General features: G+C 42.4%; 1 protein-coding gene across 2 annotated transcripts in view; it reads right to left on the reverse strand.

Moving 5' to 3' along the window:
- DENND2B (DENN domain containing 2B) overlaps positions 1 to 16,522 on the reverse strand; it is a 155,423-nt gene that overhangs the window by 119,932 nt on the left and 18,969 nt on the right. The gene's annotated exons all lie outside the window — the stretch shown is intronic.

Genomic DNA, 16,522 nt, shown 5'->3' on the forward strand with positions numbered 1-16,522 from the left:
GGGGGCAGGGCGGTTTTTGGGCACTCGGTCTCTAAAAGGTTCACCATCACTGCCCTATAGGAACCTGAGGACGCCTTGACATCACTTGATCAGGGCAAGATGTAAAAATGACTGTGTCAGTAGATGACTTGTCAGTGGATGACTTCACCCAGTTACTTCATTCAGATGTTGAATAAGAGTAGGGAGAGCTCAAAGCCCTGCAGCATCCATAACTGAGGAACCTCAGTCCTGATTTCTCCCCACTATCACCACTGACGGGAACCACTTCGGAAGAGTAGCCCCCAGACCAAACCTTCCCTAGAAGGCTACCATATAGATGGTTTCAAGGGCTGGTGTGAAATCAAGCAAGGTTTCACTCATCCACAAGTATGATCAGTATTGTCCCTATACTATATCCAGGTCTGAAACCATTCAAAATAATTCATTTGCCTCAAGATCCTGAACTTTTGCACCACCATCACTTTCTTAACAATCCTTCCCTCAAAGAAGACTTCTCAAGGACAAGGCACACCACCATCACCTCTTCAAAGATGTACTTGTCACCATTCTGACTCTGTCTCCTGTTATCTTTCTGGAGACTTTAATCAACCAAAAAAGGTCCAGACTGGAAAGCATAGTACTATTACATTGGACTGCAGTGCATTGATATGAGGCTGATTAACTGATTAATGAAATACCATTACTGCCCAAACCACAGTGACTCTTAGCACTCTTAGTCACTAAAAGATTGCTCCCTCCTTGCTCTAAAGCAGTGGTTCTCAACCTTTTTAATGCCGCGACCCCTAACCGGTCGTAAGTCAAGGACTACCCAACCGGTCGTAAGTCAAGGACTTTCCCTGCCTGGGAGCGCCGCGCATGCATGGTGCCGCCCCCTGCGCCGGCCGAGGTGTAGCTGGCAAGCGGCAGAGATGGCGCAGGCCGACAACCGGCTGGGCCACCAGCTGGCCCAGCCCAAGGGAGGTAAGGCACCCACCGGGCCCCACGCGCGCCAGCAACCCTCCCTGCGCCCGCCGGCCTCCCACCTCTGGCCCTCTTTTACTTACATTTTTAGTAGTTGCTCAGCAGGGAGGGGTGGAAACTTCCAGACAGCTCACCTTCGCTGCAGACAACTTGCAGCACCATTTGCAGAATGGGACTTTTGGCGGGCTCAGCAGGGCAGAGACAGCCTGGACAATTCCTATTGGCTTTTGAAAGCCAATAAAATTAGACTCTATTCAAGAGAGTCTATTCTATTGGCTTTCAAAAGCCAATAGAATAAAAGGGAGTAGCATAGCTAAGGAAAAGGGGGGGGAAATGGTGGACTGCGTTGTTTGGCGACCCCCGTGAAATGGTCGTTCGACCCCAAATGGGGTCCCGACCCACAGGTTGAGAACCACTGCTCTAAAATATAGATTGTATTGGTTTGTTACAGTTCATAGCAAGACAACCTGAATAGCTGAAAGGAACTAAACAACAAATATGGGGAAGGAGGCAAACTGAAGAGCGTTATGGAGAGAGGCAAAGGCATTTCGGTAAATGATTTATTAATGGAAACAGGTCAGCTATTCAGTAATTTTCAACTAGTTGAGTCTAGAACTAATGCTGCCTTCAGAAAAGTTTTCACTTAGAACACCATAACATTTGGGAAAGACATTTGTGCTACTTTCTACTGTAACAGAATTAGAATTCTGAAAAGGGAAAGATGCACGTTTCCCTTTCCATTGCTTTGGATTCAAGTAACTCTGCATCTTTTGGTCCAGTGTTTCTCAACCTCTTCTTCACCATGGACCCTCTTTGAGTACCTTTTGTGGCCAGGGACCATGCCCATGGACCACCGAGATTTAAATCGTAACATTTCTTCAAGCCTTTGCAGACCCCTTGTGATGACATCATGCCCCCCCCCAGGGAGCACAGGTTCAGAACTTCTGGTCTAGTCTATCCATGCGGAACTCTGGAGTCAGAGTGCTAAAAAACAGACACAGTGTGTTCAGGCTAATAAAAATAGAGGTGCAAGTATATCTGATCTAATCCTATTAGTACTGTGCGGGTAGGAATTGTAAAGTTTAAAGTATATCTTTAAAACTGCAACCTCAGAAACATTAAGAAGGGTGTCCTAAAATTCCAGAATTCTCCAGTCAGCTCTGGGGAATTCTGAGAAATAAAGTCCACAACTCTTAACATTGTAGAGATTCAGAAACACTGAAGTATGCTTTGTTTTGCTTCTGATCATGCATACATGTTTCTTGCATTAAAAATTGCAGGACACATAAACAATATCTTGAGAAGGTTCAAATTTGGTCTTTTTCTTTTGTAGAGATTGACATTATGGGGTAACCCATTCCTGAACATTTCTGGTAAATCCGTCTGGTGTTCAAAGGGAAAAAAAGGGTTTAGCATACTGATTATTCTCAGTCTTTTAAAACAATGTTTTGCAAAAACAATAGTGACTGCATAAGGCTGCTGAATATATTCAATAACATACCGTATATGCCGGCGTATTAGGCAACCCGGCGTATAAGACAACCCCCGTCTTTATCGCTGAGTCGCCTTCCTAGAACGTCATCTTATACGCCGGAAACTACCAGTATTTCCGGCGTATAAGACGACTCGGCGTATAAGATGACCCCCGTCTTTGGTGCCGAGTTTAGCGCTTCCGGAAGTCGTCTTATACACCGGCATATACGGTATTTAATTTGGATTAGAAATGTTAAATTTACGCAGGCCCAAAATTTGAGGGAAAATTTTTATAAAATGTTTTATAGATGGCATCTGGATCCTAAAAAGTTTTCTTGCATGTATCCGAACCGGCAACCTAAATGTTGGAGATGTGGTAGTCTTGATGCAACTTATTTTCATGTCTGGTGGTCTTGTAAAAATATTAAAGCCTTCTGGATTATGATTTGGTGGAACATTCAAAATGTTTTTAAAAGGAGGATTAAGTTTACTCCACAATTATTTCTTCTGGATATTTTTGTGGATTTTGATGTTAATGAAACTATTTTAATGTTGAACTTAATAACAGCAGCAAGATTATTGGTGGGTCAATACTGGAAAAAAGATTCTCTGCCTTCTTTAGAAGAATGGGTATTTAAGGTTTCCAATCTGGCAGAAATGGCTAAGATTTCTGCTTATTTAAAGAGAGATATGTTAATGTGTGGAGAAGATGGATAGAATATGTTCAGAAGAAATATGGAACTACAAAGTTTCATTTATTTTATGAGTAATATATCTGTGTATAAAATTATGATGTTAAGGTTTGAAGAGAGTTAAGGGTTAGTATGATTTTGATTATTGTACAATCATATTGTATAATTAGTAAATTTAAGTAGAATTTGTTTAAAACATTTGCATAACCCTGTACTTAGCTCTCGGACGTCGGGGTGGGGGTGGGGTGGGAGGCGGGGATGGGGGTAGGTTAGGTTGGAGGTCAGATAAGTAGAATGAATTTTATTGTATATATTATGGATGTTTCAACTTTGAGAGAGGAATTGCCCGGGCATTCCCCCAGGACAGCATCCGAAGTGGGATGAGAGAGTAAGAAGGGTAGAAGTAAGTAGAATGGTTGAGGAGTAGGTGGAGGAGAGGAGGAGAGTAAAGAAAAAAAAAAGAGAGGTAGAGGGAAGTGAGAGAAGAAGTGGATGCTGTTTGGGGGGAGATGGGTGGGCAATTCCGGAAGTGGTGTGTACAAATTTATTTTATTCTTTATCTGAAATTTTTATGATGATAACGAATGTAATGAAAAATTGAAAATAAAAAATTCTGCAATAAAAAAAACATATTTATTCAGGGTACTTTCTGACTTTACTATTTGGACGAGATACATTAGCTATGTCTGAAACTCTTAAACTATTATTATTATCGCAGATAGTCCTTGTTCAGTGACTACAATTGGGACTGCCAATTCAATCATTAAATGAAGCAGCCACTAAGTGAAAATGTGTCGCACTTACTATCTTACTTCAGCTTTCCTTTGCTTTCTTTATAGGCATCTAAAGGTCATAAATGCAAAGGCTGGTTGCAACATCGCTTTTTCATCACCTTCCTAATTGAAACCAGTTGCTAAATGAGGGAGTCACTACACAAGTACTGCCAAAATATTGGAAGTCATTTTGCAGCTATAGCTCAAAAGTTCATACAGGATAAATACAGGCAACTTGCAGTTCATTGGAATACCTTATTTTCACGAATCAGTAAGCTGGAATTTCAAAGAAATTAAATAATTGTATTGTCTTAAAATATAATTAATTCATGAAAAACATTATTTTGGGAGTCTATTGGACACTCAGAGAATATATAGCAAGAGCTAGATTTCAATCTCTATATCAGTGGTGGCAAACCTCTGGCACGGATGCCAGAGGCGGCACTCAGAGCCCTCTCTGTGAGCACACATGCTGTTGCCCCAGCCTTACCTCCCCCCATGACCCCCTCCTCACCAGCAGCCCCCCTGGAGGAGAGTCACCCCCTAGGGTGGCCCACGCGGAGGAGCACAGCCAAGGACATGGCAGCCAGGCAGCGTAGACAAGACTCTGCCCTCACGCTCCATCGCGCACAGTTGATGCTGCGGGGTGCGGACAGAGGCCGTGGCCGCCATGGCGCTGCTGGGCTGCCTGGGCGATCTGCGGCAGGCCCTGGAGGCAGTGAGTGGCCCTGCGGGCGGGGGGGGTAGGGCAGGGGGTGGAGCAGGGGCGGGACCAGTTTTTGGGCACTCGGTCTCTAAAAGGTTCGCCATCACTGCTCTATATGATGGAATAATACATTGGAAGACCATGTTCTACACCAGGGTGTCAAACTGCCGGGCCGTGGGCCAGATGCGTCATGCCAAAACCACGCCCACCCCATTGCCGGCAATGGAAAAAAAATCACGGTACATCACGACACGTCACGTGACATTGCAAGTTTGATACCCCTGTTCTACACTGACACTCATAGAATGATGCAAAGCAATGCCACCAAAGTACACGTGAAGTGCGAAACCTATAGAAATGTGATGCAGAAAAGAGAGTCACAGCATGCCACTGAAAGATCAATGCTGAAGATCTCATTCAGAGATCGAATTAGAAATTAGGAGAGTCAGTGATGGTGACAACTTCAAAGATGTCATAAAATGGCATTAAACAGAAATATAAGCGGGCTGTGGACATTTTATACAGGTAGTCGACTTATAACCACAACTGAGCCCAAATTTTCTATTGCTAAGTGCAACATTTGTTAAGTGAGTTTTGCCCCCATTCTGCAATGTTTCTTGCCACAGTTGTTAAGTGACTCACCACAGATGATATGTTATTAACATGGTTGCTAAGCAAATCTCACCTCCCCATTGATTTTGCTTGTCAGAAGGTCATAAAAGGTGATCACATGATCCCGGGCACTGCAACTGTCATAAATAAATTAGTTGCCAAGCATCTGAATTTTGATCACGTAACCATGGGGATGTTGCAACAGTCGTTTAAAAAACGGTCATAAATCATTTTTTCCGTGCCATTGTAACTTTGAACAGTCACTAAATGAACTACATAAGTCAAGGACTACCTGTATTTATCTAATAACAGGTAATTATAAAAAGTGACATGATTGTGGCTTTATAGTTGTCCACATGCTCACCTGAATTACCTCCTACCAGATGGACTGATGGATTACAAAAAGATGTTGATCCTAAGGGGAATACCATAGCAAAAGACCAAATGAAATATAAGTGTTTATTGAAGTCATTACTTTGGATATCAACATTATCTAGATAAATATAAAAAAAGTCACCAGGTTATTAACAGAGTGGTATATATAGTGTTGGGGAACAAAGTTAAGTGTTAAAGATGTGGCGTTAAATCTTATTCCAAACATTTGAGACCTATTAAAGAATGGTGAACTTTTGATTTATCATGCATGAGTAGCAATTAAAAAAAATCTGAATTGATGACATGCACACATTTTTATACACAAATTAATGTTAGAAAATATAACCAATATGATTTTGTGTGGGCAAGGTTTAATTTGTTTCCAAGAATGTGAGCTCCATTACTTGTCATTATATTTTTTTCTTTTTTCTACTTATTGTTTTTTTTTCCTTATTGTTTTTATTTTCATTCAGGTTTATAGAGAGGTATGGATTTTTCTTCTGTTGTAGACAACAGCCAATTTATACTTGTATTAAAGGATTAAAAAGCCAACAGCAATATATTAAAAAAGAATATATGAAACAGCAATTGATATTCATTTTTATTTTAGTAGTAAACATATCTATGACCAGCAAGATAGCAATAAATACCATTTTAAAAATATTTAAAATAAACCAGAATTTCCCACACTGAACACCTCAAAGAAGAAAGACATCCAAAAAGATCTTGACAAACTTGAGCAATGGGCCCTGTCCAACAAATGAATTTCAATGTGGAGAAAAGCAAAAACTTACATCTAGGCAGGAAAAATCAAAGTACAGACTGGGCGAGACCTGGCTTAAAATCAGTAACTGTGAGAGGGACCTTGGAGTCCTAGTGGACGATCACTTGAATATAAGCCAGCAGTGTGTAGCAGCTGCCAAAAAAGCTATTACATTCCTGTATAAACAGAGGCATAGAATCAAGATCATGCGAAGTATTAGTACCACTTTATAAAGCCCTAGTAAGACCACCCCTGGAATACTGCAGCCAATTTTGGTCACCATATAACAAAAAAGATGTTGACAGATTGGGCAAATTCAGAGAAGAGCAACTAAGATGATCGAAGGCCTGGAGACTAAAACATACGAAGAACGGCTGCAGGACTTGGGTTTGGCTAGTCTAAAGAAAAGAAATAGGGGAGAGATGATAGCAGTATTCCAGTATTTGAGGGGCTGCCACAAAGAGGGGGTCACGTTATTCACCAAAGCACCAGAGGGAAGGATGAGAAACAATGGTTGGAAATTGATCAAGGGAAGAAGCAACCTAGAATTGAGGAGAAACTTCCTGATGGTGAGGACAGTTAACCACTGGAACGGCTTGCCTCCAGGGGTCGTGGGCGCTCCATCGCTGGAGATTTTTAAGAAGAGACTGGACAGTCACTTGTCTGAGATGGTATAGGTTCTCCTGCTTAAGTGGGGAGCTGGACTAGAAGACCTCTAAGGTCCCTTCCAGCTCTATTCTATTCTATTCTGTTATGTTCTATATCTTTAAATTCTATTGTATAGGAATTTTAGACTTCCAGTTGTTCAAAAGGACCATATATTTTCATCAAAATATGGCGTCCATACTTTGAGTCTGTGGTGAGAAGTATTGATAGACACACAATACTTGAATTTGATATATAGAAGTATGACATTCCTGCGAAACAAAACATGGCTCTGAGTATTCTTGATTAAGCACATAATTCCACTTGAATGCAGCCAAAATGCATTTATTTTAGAAGGGAGTATCTTGCTTGTTTTATTGCTCTCAAAGAACAAATGTGTACTCACCAGTTACTGAAAACAAATATTTCCCCTTTCCATAAAAAGCACTTTTCTCTCTGATAAATCCCTTAAGATGTGTGCAATTTTTCCTGCTTAGAAACTCTCATTTGTTACTAAAGTTTGTTCAGCAACAAACAGTCCTACTCTTGATGGGTTTATTCCTGCTGCCATGTATCTGCAAGACCCAACCTCACACCCTGGTATTTTTGTTCATTTTTAGAAAGCATCAATACGGCTCATATGAATATAAATATTTTTTCCAATGACATTCCACCATTTGCATACATCAAAGCCTTAAGAGAGTCTTAGGAACTAATGAGTGTGTGAATGACATATCAACTTAATATGACTAACCAGAAGTACAATGAGCTCCCTGTAATAATAAAACAATGTAAAATTTACAGTTAATTTCCCTAAAACACACAGAGAAATATTGTGTAAAGGAATATACTGCATTAGTCTAATATTTTCTTGAACTAGCAGGGTTTTTTTAAAAAAAGGATAGTCTCTGTGCTAATGAAAGGTGGGAGTTGCAATCACTTTAAAATTCTCACCCTTTTTATCCTAGTAATGCCCTTGAGTAAATCTGTGATACAACCCTGATCACTGCATTTCAAAAAAAGATCTTGTATTAGTGGGAAAAGTCCTGGAAAGCACAACCTAAATTTATTTATTTATTTATTTATGAGACTTATATACCGCTTTAAGTGCAAGCACTCTCTAAGCGGTGTATACCAGTAAGCAATGTATATATATATATTTACATTGCCCCCAACAATCTGGGTCCTCATTTTACCTACCCCGGAAGGATGGAAGGCTGAGTCAACCTTGAGCCGGTGAGATTTGAACTGCTGACCTGCTGAACACAGTCAGCTAAAGTGGCCTGCAGTACTGCACTGAGGATCTAGTCCAGTTCTTCTCTCAGAGAAGACTGGAAATTGGGACCTCTTTAGTTTAGAAAGGAGACAAGATAATGACATTATAAACTTTAGTTTAGAAAGGAGACAAGATAATGACATTATAAACTTCTTTCATGTAAAAACTAAGGGCCATCTAATAAAACTAAATGTTGAGAGATTCAGGACCAATTTTCAAGACTTATTTCTTTCCAGAACAGTTAAATTGACTATCACATGCCATGAAGAATTTCAATTTAGGCACCCTTAAGACAGGCTGGACAAATGCATGTAGAATCAAAGTATCAGCAGCTACTAATCTTGAAAACACCATATTACTCCTGAATTGTAAGCAACTTACCTTATTTAGACCAGGGGTCTCCAACCTTGGCAACTTTAAGACTTGTGGACTTCAACTCCCAGAAATAGTAGTAGTAGTAGTAGTAGTAATGTTGGAAGGTACTTTGGAGATCATCTAGTCCAACCCCCTGCTCAGGCAGGAAACCCTATATCATTTCAGACAAATGGCTGTGCAGTCTGTTCTTAAAAAGTGTTGGAGCATTCACCGCTTTGGGAGACAGGTTGTTCCCTGGTTAATTGTTCTAACTGTCAGGAAGTTTCTCCTTAGTTCTAGGTTGCTTCTCTCCTTGATTAGTTTCCATCCGTTGCTTCTTGTCCTGCCTTCAGGCGCTTTGGACAATATCTTGATCCCTCTTCTTTGTGGCAACCCCCGAGATATTGCAATACTGCTATCATGTCACCCCTAGTTCTTCTTTTCATTAAACTAGACATACCCAATTCCAGCAACCGTTCCTTATGTTTTAGCCTCCAGTTCCCTAATCATCTTTGTGCTCTTCTCTGTACTCTTTCTAGAGTCTCAACATTTTTTTTACATCGTGGTGACCAAAACTGGATTCAGTATTCCAAGTGTGGCCTTACCAAGGCATTGTAAAGTGGTATTAATACTTCACATGATCTTGATTCTATCCCTCTGTTAATGCAGCCTAGCACTGTGTTGGCTTTTTTGGCAGCTGCAGCACACTGCTGGCTCATATTTAGGTGATTGTCCACTAGGACTCTGAGGTCCCTCTCACAGTTACTACTATTGAGCAAGGTATCCCCTATACTCTATCTGTACATTTGGTTTTTCTTGCCTAAATGTAGAACCTGACTTTTTTCACCATTGAATTTCATTTTGTTAGATAGTGCCCAGTGTTCAAGTCTGTCCCGGTCCTCCTGTATCTTAAGCCTGTCTTCTGGAGTGTTGGCTTTTCCTGCCAGCTTGGTGTCTTCTGCAAATTTTATGAGTTCCCCATCTATCCCCTCGTCCAAATCGTTGATGAAGATGTTGAAGAGCACTGGGCCCAGAACAGAGCCCTGGGGCACCCCACTACATGTAGATGCAGTTCCACTGAGGACCACATGCTGAGTACGGCTGGTCAGCCAGCTACGAATCCATCTGGTGGTGATGCTGTCTAACCCACATTTTTCTATCTTATCAAGTAGCAGGTTGTGATCTTAATTCTGGGAGTTAAAGTCCACAAGTCTTAAAGTTGCCAAGGTTGGGAACCTCTGATTTAGACTACTAGGGACAAACATTGAAAGACAACTATTGCTCTTTATATTTTTAAGCATCCTAGTTCCCCAAAGTGTAATAAAGAATGTTGAAGCAGATAGTCCAGCGGTTCATTATACGTTTTGGGGTAAAATGAAGCAGTGGCTGTAATTATTTACTGGAGAGGAAATGCATTCTTCTGATCTGTGGTATTCTGAAGCTGTATCAGTATTATTACTTTTTTTTTCTTTTTGCATATGTTTAACCCAGTCTCCTGAATGCTTCCTGTGGATTTCCATTAAGACGAATATGATGATTGGTGAATGTGCTGAGGAAGAAAGTCTATGCAACTTCAGCAAGAAACAAAGGTCATGTTTTAATAACATTGGTGGGGAAAGATCATTTAGCACAGAATGATCTTTAAAAGATTTTTGAAGACTGGGTTCATGATTTCCCTAGAGATTAAATTCCAGGAGGAGAATATTCTCTTTGGATTCCATAAGAGGGCTGAAAATTTTTTCAATTATCCTAAATCAGCAGCAGATGGAGCGAACAGGAAGTATGCTCCATTCCAGAATAGAAGCCTTCATTGCTTGCAGAATTCAGACATATTACATTCTCTGTTGAAAGCAGTTAAGGGTAAATCCAGTTAACTCTGTTAAACAAACCTCCTTGAGATTAAGTTTGGACTTAAACCAAAATATGAATTCTTCAGCTGGCTAATTTTACATCAAGGACAGCTAAATGTTCTCTTTACCAGCTCCAATGGGACAGATCTGAGTAAAATCGAAAAAGTGAAAAATTTTCATACAGCTGTCTGGTTTATTCAGAATTGCTTTCTCAGTCTGAGATCAGGTGGTTGATAAAGCTCTCTTTATTGTTCCTCACAGTGCAGTATCATTGCAGAAAGAGACTTCTATAAGAACATAAGACTCAACCCCCTCCCTGTCCCTACTCTTAAACCAGGGGTAGGCAACCTTGGCTCTTTTATGACTCGTGGACTTCAACTCCCAGAATTCCTGAGCCAGCTGGCTCAGGAATTCTGGGAGTTGAAGTCCATGAGTCATAAAAGAACCAAGGTTGCCTACCCCTGCCTTAAACCTTCTCTCATTGGCTTAGGAATAACCTTCACATGAGAATACAAAAGTTTCTGTGTGATCACAGGGATGTTATTCCTGTTCATATTACCTCACAAATGACTAGGAAGAAAACACTAATGCCTTCTTCAAGCATGGGAAAACATTCTTTTCATACAATGAACATACATCTGTGGTCCAAAAGGAGGTAACTACCTAAGCTGTATTATGGCTATTTTTTTTCTATAAAATCCATTTTCCAGACGAGCACTAGTTCCCAAATATGGATACATTACGTATAGTATATAAGAGTAGAAAATATTGAATGTTGTGGTTTGTTTTTATATTCTTGTAATTTTTCCACTTTGAGCAGATTAGAATTTATCAGCAACATCTTCCCTCAACCTACAGATGGGGTATGCCACTAGACTTTTTTGTAAGCAAGTTTTTTTAACCCATTTATTAATTTACAGTGTTTATGTATCAATTCCACAAAAAATCAGTGGTTTATAAAACTAAAGATATAACTATTAAAATAGAATCAATAGCACTATATCACAGTATAACTTTAATGTCCACATTAAGTGAACATGCCTACTTTTGAATATCATTCCTAGAGCAGGAGGATCTAGCAATGATAATCCTTATCCCCAGACTGTTAAGGCTATTTCAAAGCATTCTGTACTGAACTGACTTTTAACCCAAAACTTTTAGCAGCTATAAAATGCAGTGCTGCCAAATCAGGAAGTGATGGGAGCCCTGCTTGGCAACTTCTGGCTACAATTCAAAAGGCTGGATTTAACGTTTGATGCATTATATACAGTGCTTGAGGCGTTATCTTTAGGGCTGCCTGCTTCAAGAAGGATCAACCCATCTGATTCAGTCTTCTTAGAAGATCCTACTAATTGTTCCCAATTGCCATGAAGTAAGCAGGACTGAGGCCCAGAGATGCTGTTTTTCTGGGATGGTTCCCTGGAGATCACTGCCCATTCTCTTAGACTACTCTCATCATTGATGGCCCTTCAGCAGTCGCTGAAAATGGATTTTTTCTGAGGTGTATTCACAGAATAAGATAGTGCCATCTATGGTTGTTGATAGAGTATTATGATTATTGCTATTATTTATATTCTAAATTGTAGCATTTTAATTCTACCCTTTCCTATTAGTTTTCATTGTATAGTGATCTTTGTGTGCACATTTTAATTAAGATGCTTTCACTGTAGCATGCAAGTATCATAAATATCTAGCGAACACTAGAAAACAACAAAGACAGAATTTTCTGTATCTCTTCCCTGCTATCTAGTGGCTACCTAAGGCTTGTAGCACATGTATGGTAGCCCTAGGTAGGTAAATTGAGATGTCAACAGGTTGTACCTAAGCATGATAAAGGCTAAATTTAACCCTTACAGTCAGAATAAACTTATACAGTTGACAACATTAAATTTTTCATGGTCAAATATCCAAAGCCTGAAAATGACAAAAAAATAGACAATTGTTTTCAAGGTCCAGTCCAGTAAGTGAAGACAACATTCTCCTCCAGAGAAAAGAGGTCCATAACATGTTTCTTGTTATCTCCAAGCTGACCTTCCAACAGTTTCTTCTCTAATTTCATTCCTATAATCACAACTGTTCCTCAAATCATAATGAGAAAATCTATCATCCAAAATTCTTGAGAGAATGGAAAAAGGAACTTGCTGGATGAATTCAAGGCAACTGTGTGAACTTAGAAAGATATTTTCCTTACTTCAATCAATTTCTACATAATGAATTGGTACTTTTATGCAATTTATTTCTTGAATCTTGCTTTTCCCTGTTTGGCTTTAAGCTCCTTTGTGCAGTCACTACCCTAGTTCACAATCCACTGTGCTATAATGTAATTTCTTTTTATAGTATATTGTGAAAAGCCAGTCATTGTAGTTTATAAATCTTCATTTAAGTCTTAGCATCTTGTAGAAATTGTTTGATGGGGTATGTGAATCAGTGAATCTCTTTTTATGTAAACATACCTGTTGAGTCCGTGGCGGGAAAACAGACACGAGAAGCAGCTGGAGTTCTCAGTTTCATTTATTCAGCGTTCAGCTTACAGGAAGATGGCTTCAGCCTCGCCCAAACGCCTCGCAGCCTCTTATATAGGCAACTCCCGGGTAAATGGGTTACTTTTCCTGCGCCAGCACCCGCGCATGCGCACGGCGCTGGCGATAGCCTGTCTGGTCCCGGGCAGCTTTGCACCTGCCCGGGACTGCCTGCAAACGCCCGAGCCGTTTGCAAAGGCTCGGGACATAACACCCCTTTCCCCCGGGCTAAAACTACTACCAACATACAACATTTATTTTATACGACATTTTGCTCCCCAATGTTCCCACTGTTTACTGGCTTTTGCTTTGCCAGCAATGTTATGTAGTCTTCTAGGTACTTGGGAGATTTCTTTGCTCTCTGTGACCTTCTTAGCTCTGGATTACTGGCATAAGTCCCCTGACTGGAGGGAGGCGTGAGCCTGTTCTCTCTATTGTGCCCTGGTGTCTTCCAAGGACTGTGCCCCGATGCCTGGCCTGCTTGCTTGCCCACCGGGCTCGTCAGGCCAGGGCTTCTGTTACTTTGTGACCTGGTTGACCTACCTAGCTGTAGACCCTCAGGCCCCTTGAAGTGATAGCCGCTGCTGGGCGTCTCTGTAGAACCTCCTAGGTCAGTCCAAGACCTGTCAGGAGGCTGTCCATTCCCTGAACCCCATTCTGTGTTTGGGCTCGTGTGGGTTTCTGTACTTTCCCAAAACTCAGGTGTTCCCTGATTTGTGCTAGGGGTGTTGTAGTCGGGACTTGGTTCCTCGACTAACTCTGTGTATGTTTGACCCCCTGTAGGATTTGGGGTAAGGTCAGGCCAACCTTGGGAATTGTGTGCCAGCTCTCTTGCGGGGAATGATTTGTTGGGATGCCCCCGGGTATCCTCCGTTGCTGGAGTGCTGTGTGATGTGTGTGGAAAGTGAGTATGCCCCCGGGGTGACTCCCTGGCTGGAGTAGGCGTGAGTGCCTGTTGTGTGGGTAAGCTCCATGACTTTCTTTTCGGAGCAATTGCAGAACCTTGGGACGAGCCGTTTGTGGCTCCCTCAGTGGAGATGGGCAGTAGCTCTTGCCCTTCCCTTTGCTTGTGACCACAGCCACACAGCTTGTTTGTCTAGTAGCCTGTGAAGAGGCTCAGCTACACTAGCTTTATGTGGAAGAAAAGAATTGTAGAAATTCAGGAGGCCTAGGAAGGCCTGAAGTTCGGCCTTAGACTTTGGCCTGGGTGCTTCTAAAATAGCAGTTAGTTTGGATTCAGCAGGATGAATCCCAGCAGCATCAATTTTGAATCCCAGAAATTCAGTAGAAGGCACCCCAATCTGGCATTTGTCTTTTCTGAGCTTGAGGCCTGATTTCCTGAATCTTAACAGGACAGCCCTAAGCCTTTCAGCTAGAATGTGTGTGGAGTCTCCTGCAATCAAGACATCGTCAAAGTAGGGGCAGACCCCTGGTATACCTCGTAGTGTGTTTTCCATTACGCTTTGGAAAATCCCAGGAGCGACATTTACTCCAAACTGTAGCCTTTTTACTTTAAAGGCTCCCCTGTGGGTCACAATGGTCTGAGCTCAGCATGAGCTATGGCAGCATCATCATCAACAGGCAGCTGTTGATATGCTTGAGCTAGGTCAAGCTTTGCAAAAACACGCCCCCCCTTGAGAGAGGCCAGGATGTGACTGACCACAGGAACAGGATAGGCATGTTGCTGCAATGCCTTATTGAGTGTGCATTTGTAATCAGCACAAATGCGAATGTCCCCATTTGCCTTTAGAGGCGTGACAATGGGGGTCTCCCACGGGCTGGAATCAACAGGTTCTAGGATTCCCTGTTGGATTAGTTTGTCTAGTTCAGTGTCAATCTTACTTTTTAAAGCAAAAGGGACCCTTCTTGCTTTAATCCTAATGGGAGTGACAGTGGGGTCTAGCTTTAAGGACACAGGTGGTCCTTTGAATGTGCCCAGCTGGGGGCTGAAAACATCTGCAAATTCTTTGCAGACTTCCTGTAGGTCGAGTGTTTGTAAGCTGTTGAGTCCTGTGACGTGTATCCCCAGGGCCTCAAACCAATCGAGTCCTATGAGACTCGTTCGTTCACCCCCTACTACTAATAAGTCTAGTGGACCTTCAAAACTCTTGTATTGCACGTTAAGGGTGGCCTCCCCCTTAACACACACTCTTGAGTTCTGAAAATCTGTTAATACAATATCAGAAGGCCTTAACTTGGCCTTAGACCCACTTCTGGAACAAATCTTCCTAAATGTATGCAATGAAATGATGGACAGGGCAGACCCTGTGTCTAGTTCCATAGATAATGGAACCCCTTGTAGCTTCACGTTGAGTGACAGCTTTTTCTTCATGGGCTTGTGTGTGCCTGTTCTACAGATGCTTCTTCGCGAAGCGCAAAAACCTACCCTATTCTGGCTGGGGAATCTGGTACCCTTCAGGCGTTCTTCTTGGGGTTGTGCCTTTCGTCGGCCCAGGCACACAGCTGCAATGTGCCCTTGTTTACCGCATGCCCGGCAGGTAGCGGAGCGGAACTTGCAGTCGGTTCTCCTGTGGCGACCTCCACAGCCGATGCACTTGAGCGGAGCCGAAGAGCTTCCCTTCTGGTTCTCTTCCTTCGCGGGGTGTAGACGGTCGACTTCCTCGTCCGGATCCTCCTCGGAGTTTCGTCGGACGTCTTCCTGGTGCACGGACGCACCCTCTGCACTGTTTCTGATCGGCCGCATGTTTTTGACGGCGCCGCCTGCTGCTTCTTCTGCGGTGACTTCCCTTAAGGCGTCTTGGAAGGATAATTCTTCCTTTGCGAAAAGTCTCTGTTGTAGCTCGCGATGCCTTAACCCGCACACGAATCGGTCTCTCAGTCGTTCCTCGAGGTCCTTGAACTCGCAGGGCTTGGCGGCCTTCCGTAATGCGGCGATGTATTCCTTGGCTGACTCACCGGACCATTGATCCCTTTGTTCGAAGGTGTGGCGCCATGAGATAACGGACACCTTGGGGTTGAAGTGCTCCTTCAGCAGCTTCTTCAGGTCTGCGTAGCTTACAGACTCTACTGGGACAGGTGCTGCAAGGTTTTCTGCGATTTCGAAGGCGTCTTGGCCACAAACGCAAAGCAGGGTGGCCGCCTTCAAGCTATCTTCCCTCACTTGGTTTGCCTTGAAGTAGTTCTCCATTCTGGATACGTAGGACTCCCACCGCTCTGGATGTGAGACGTCAAATTCCGAAAGCCTTCCGATTTTCGCCATCTTCGGATCTTCAGGAGACGGGTCTATTAGCCAGCCTACCCCCGAATGTGCACCGGATTGGCGGGCAGCTGCCGAGTCGACGCCATTCCTCTTCCGCCGCTCAGGACTCCTTGGGTAAGCTTACACTTTTTCCTTTCCTGGTAGTGCAAGGCATCCCACCTTCGTCGCCAGTGTTGAGTCCGTGGCGGGAAAACAGACACGAGAAGCAGCTGGAGTTCTCAGTTTCATTTATTCAGCGTTCAGCTTACAGGAAGATGGCTTCAGCCTCGCCCAAACGCCTCGCAGCCTCTTATATAGGCAACTA

This window comes from Crotalus tigris, unplaced genomic scaffold (assembly GCF_016545835.1).
Source record: "Crotalus tigris isolate CLP2741 ecotype Arizona unplaced genomic scaffold, ASM1654583v1 scf7180000018308.1980950, whole genome shotgun sequence".
In the NCBI taxonomy this organism is placed as follows: Eukaryota; Metazoa; Chordata; class Lepidosauria; order Squamata; family Viperidae; genus Crotalus; species Crotalus tigris.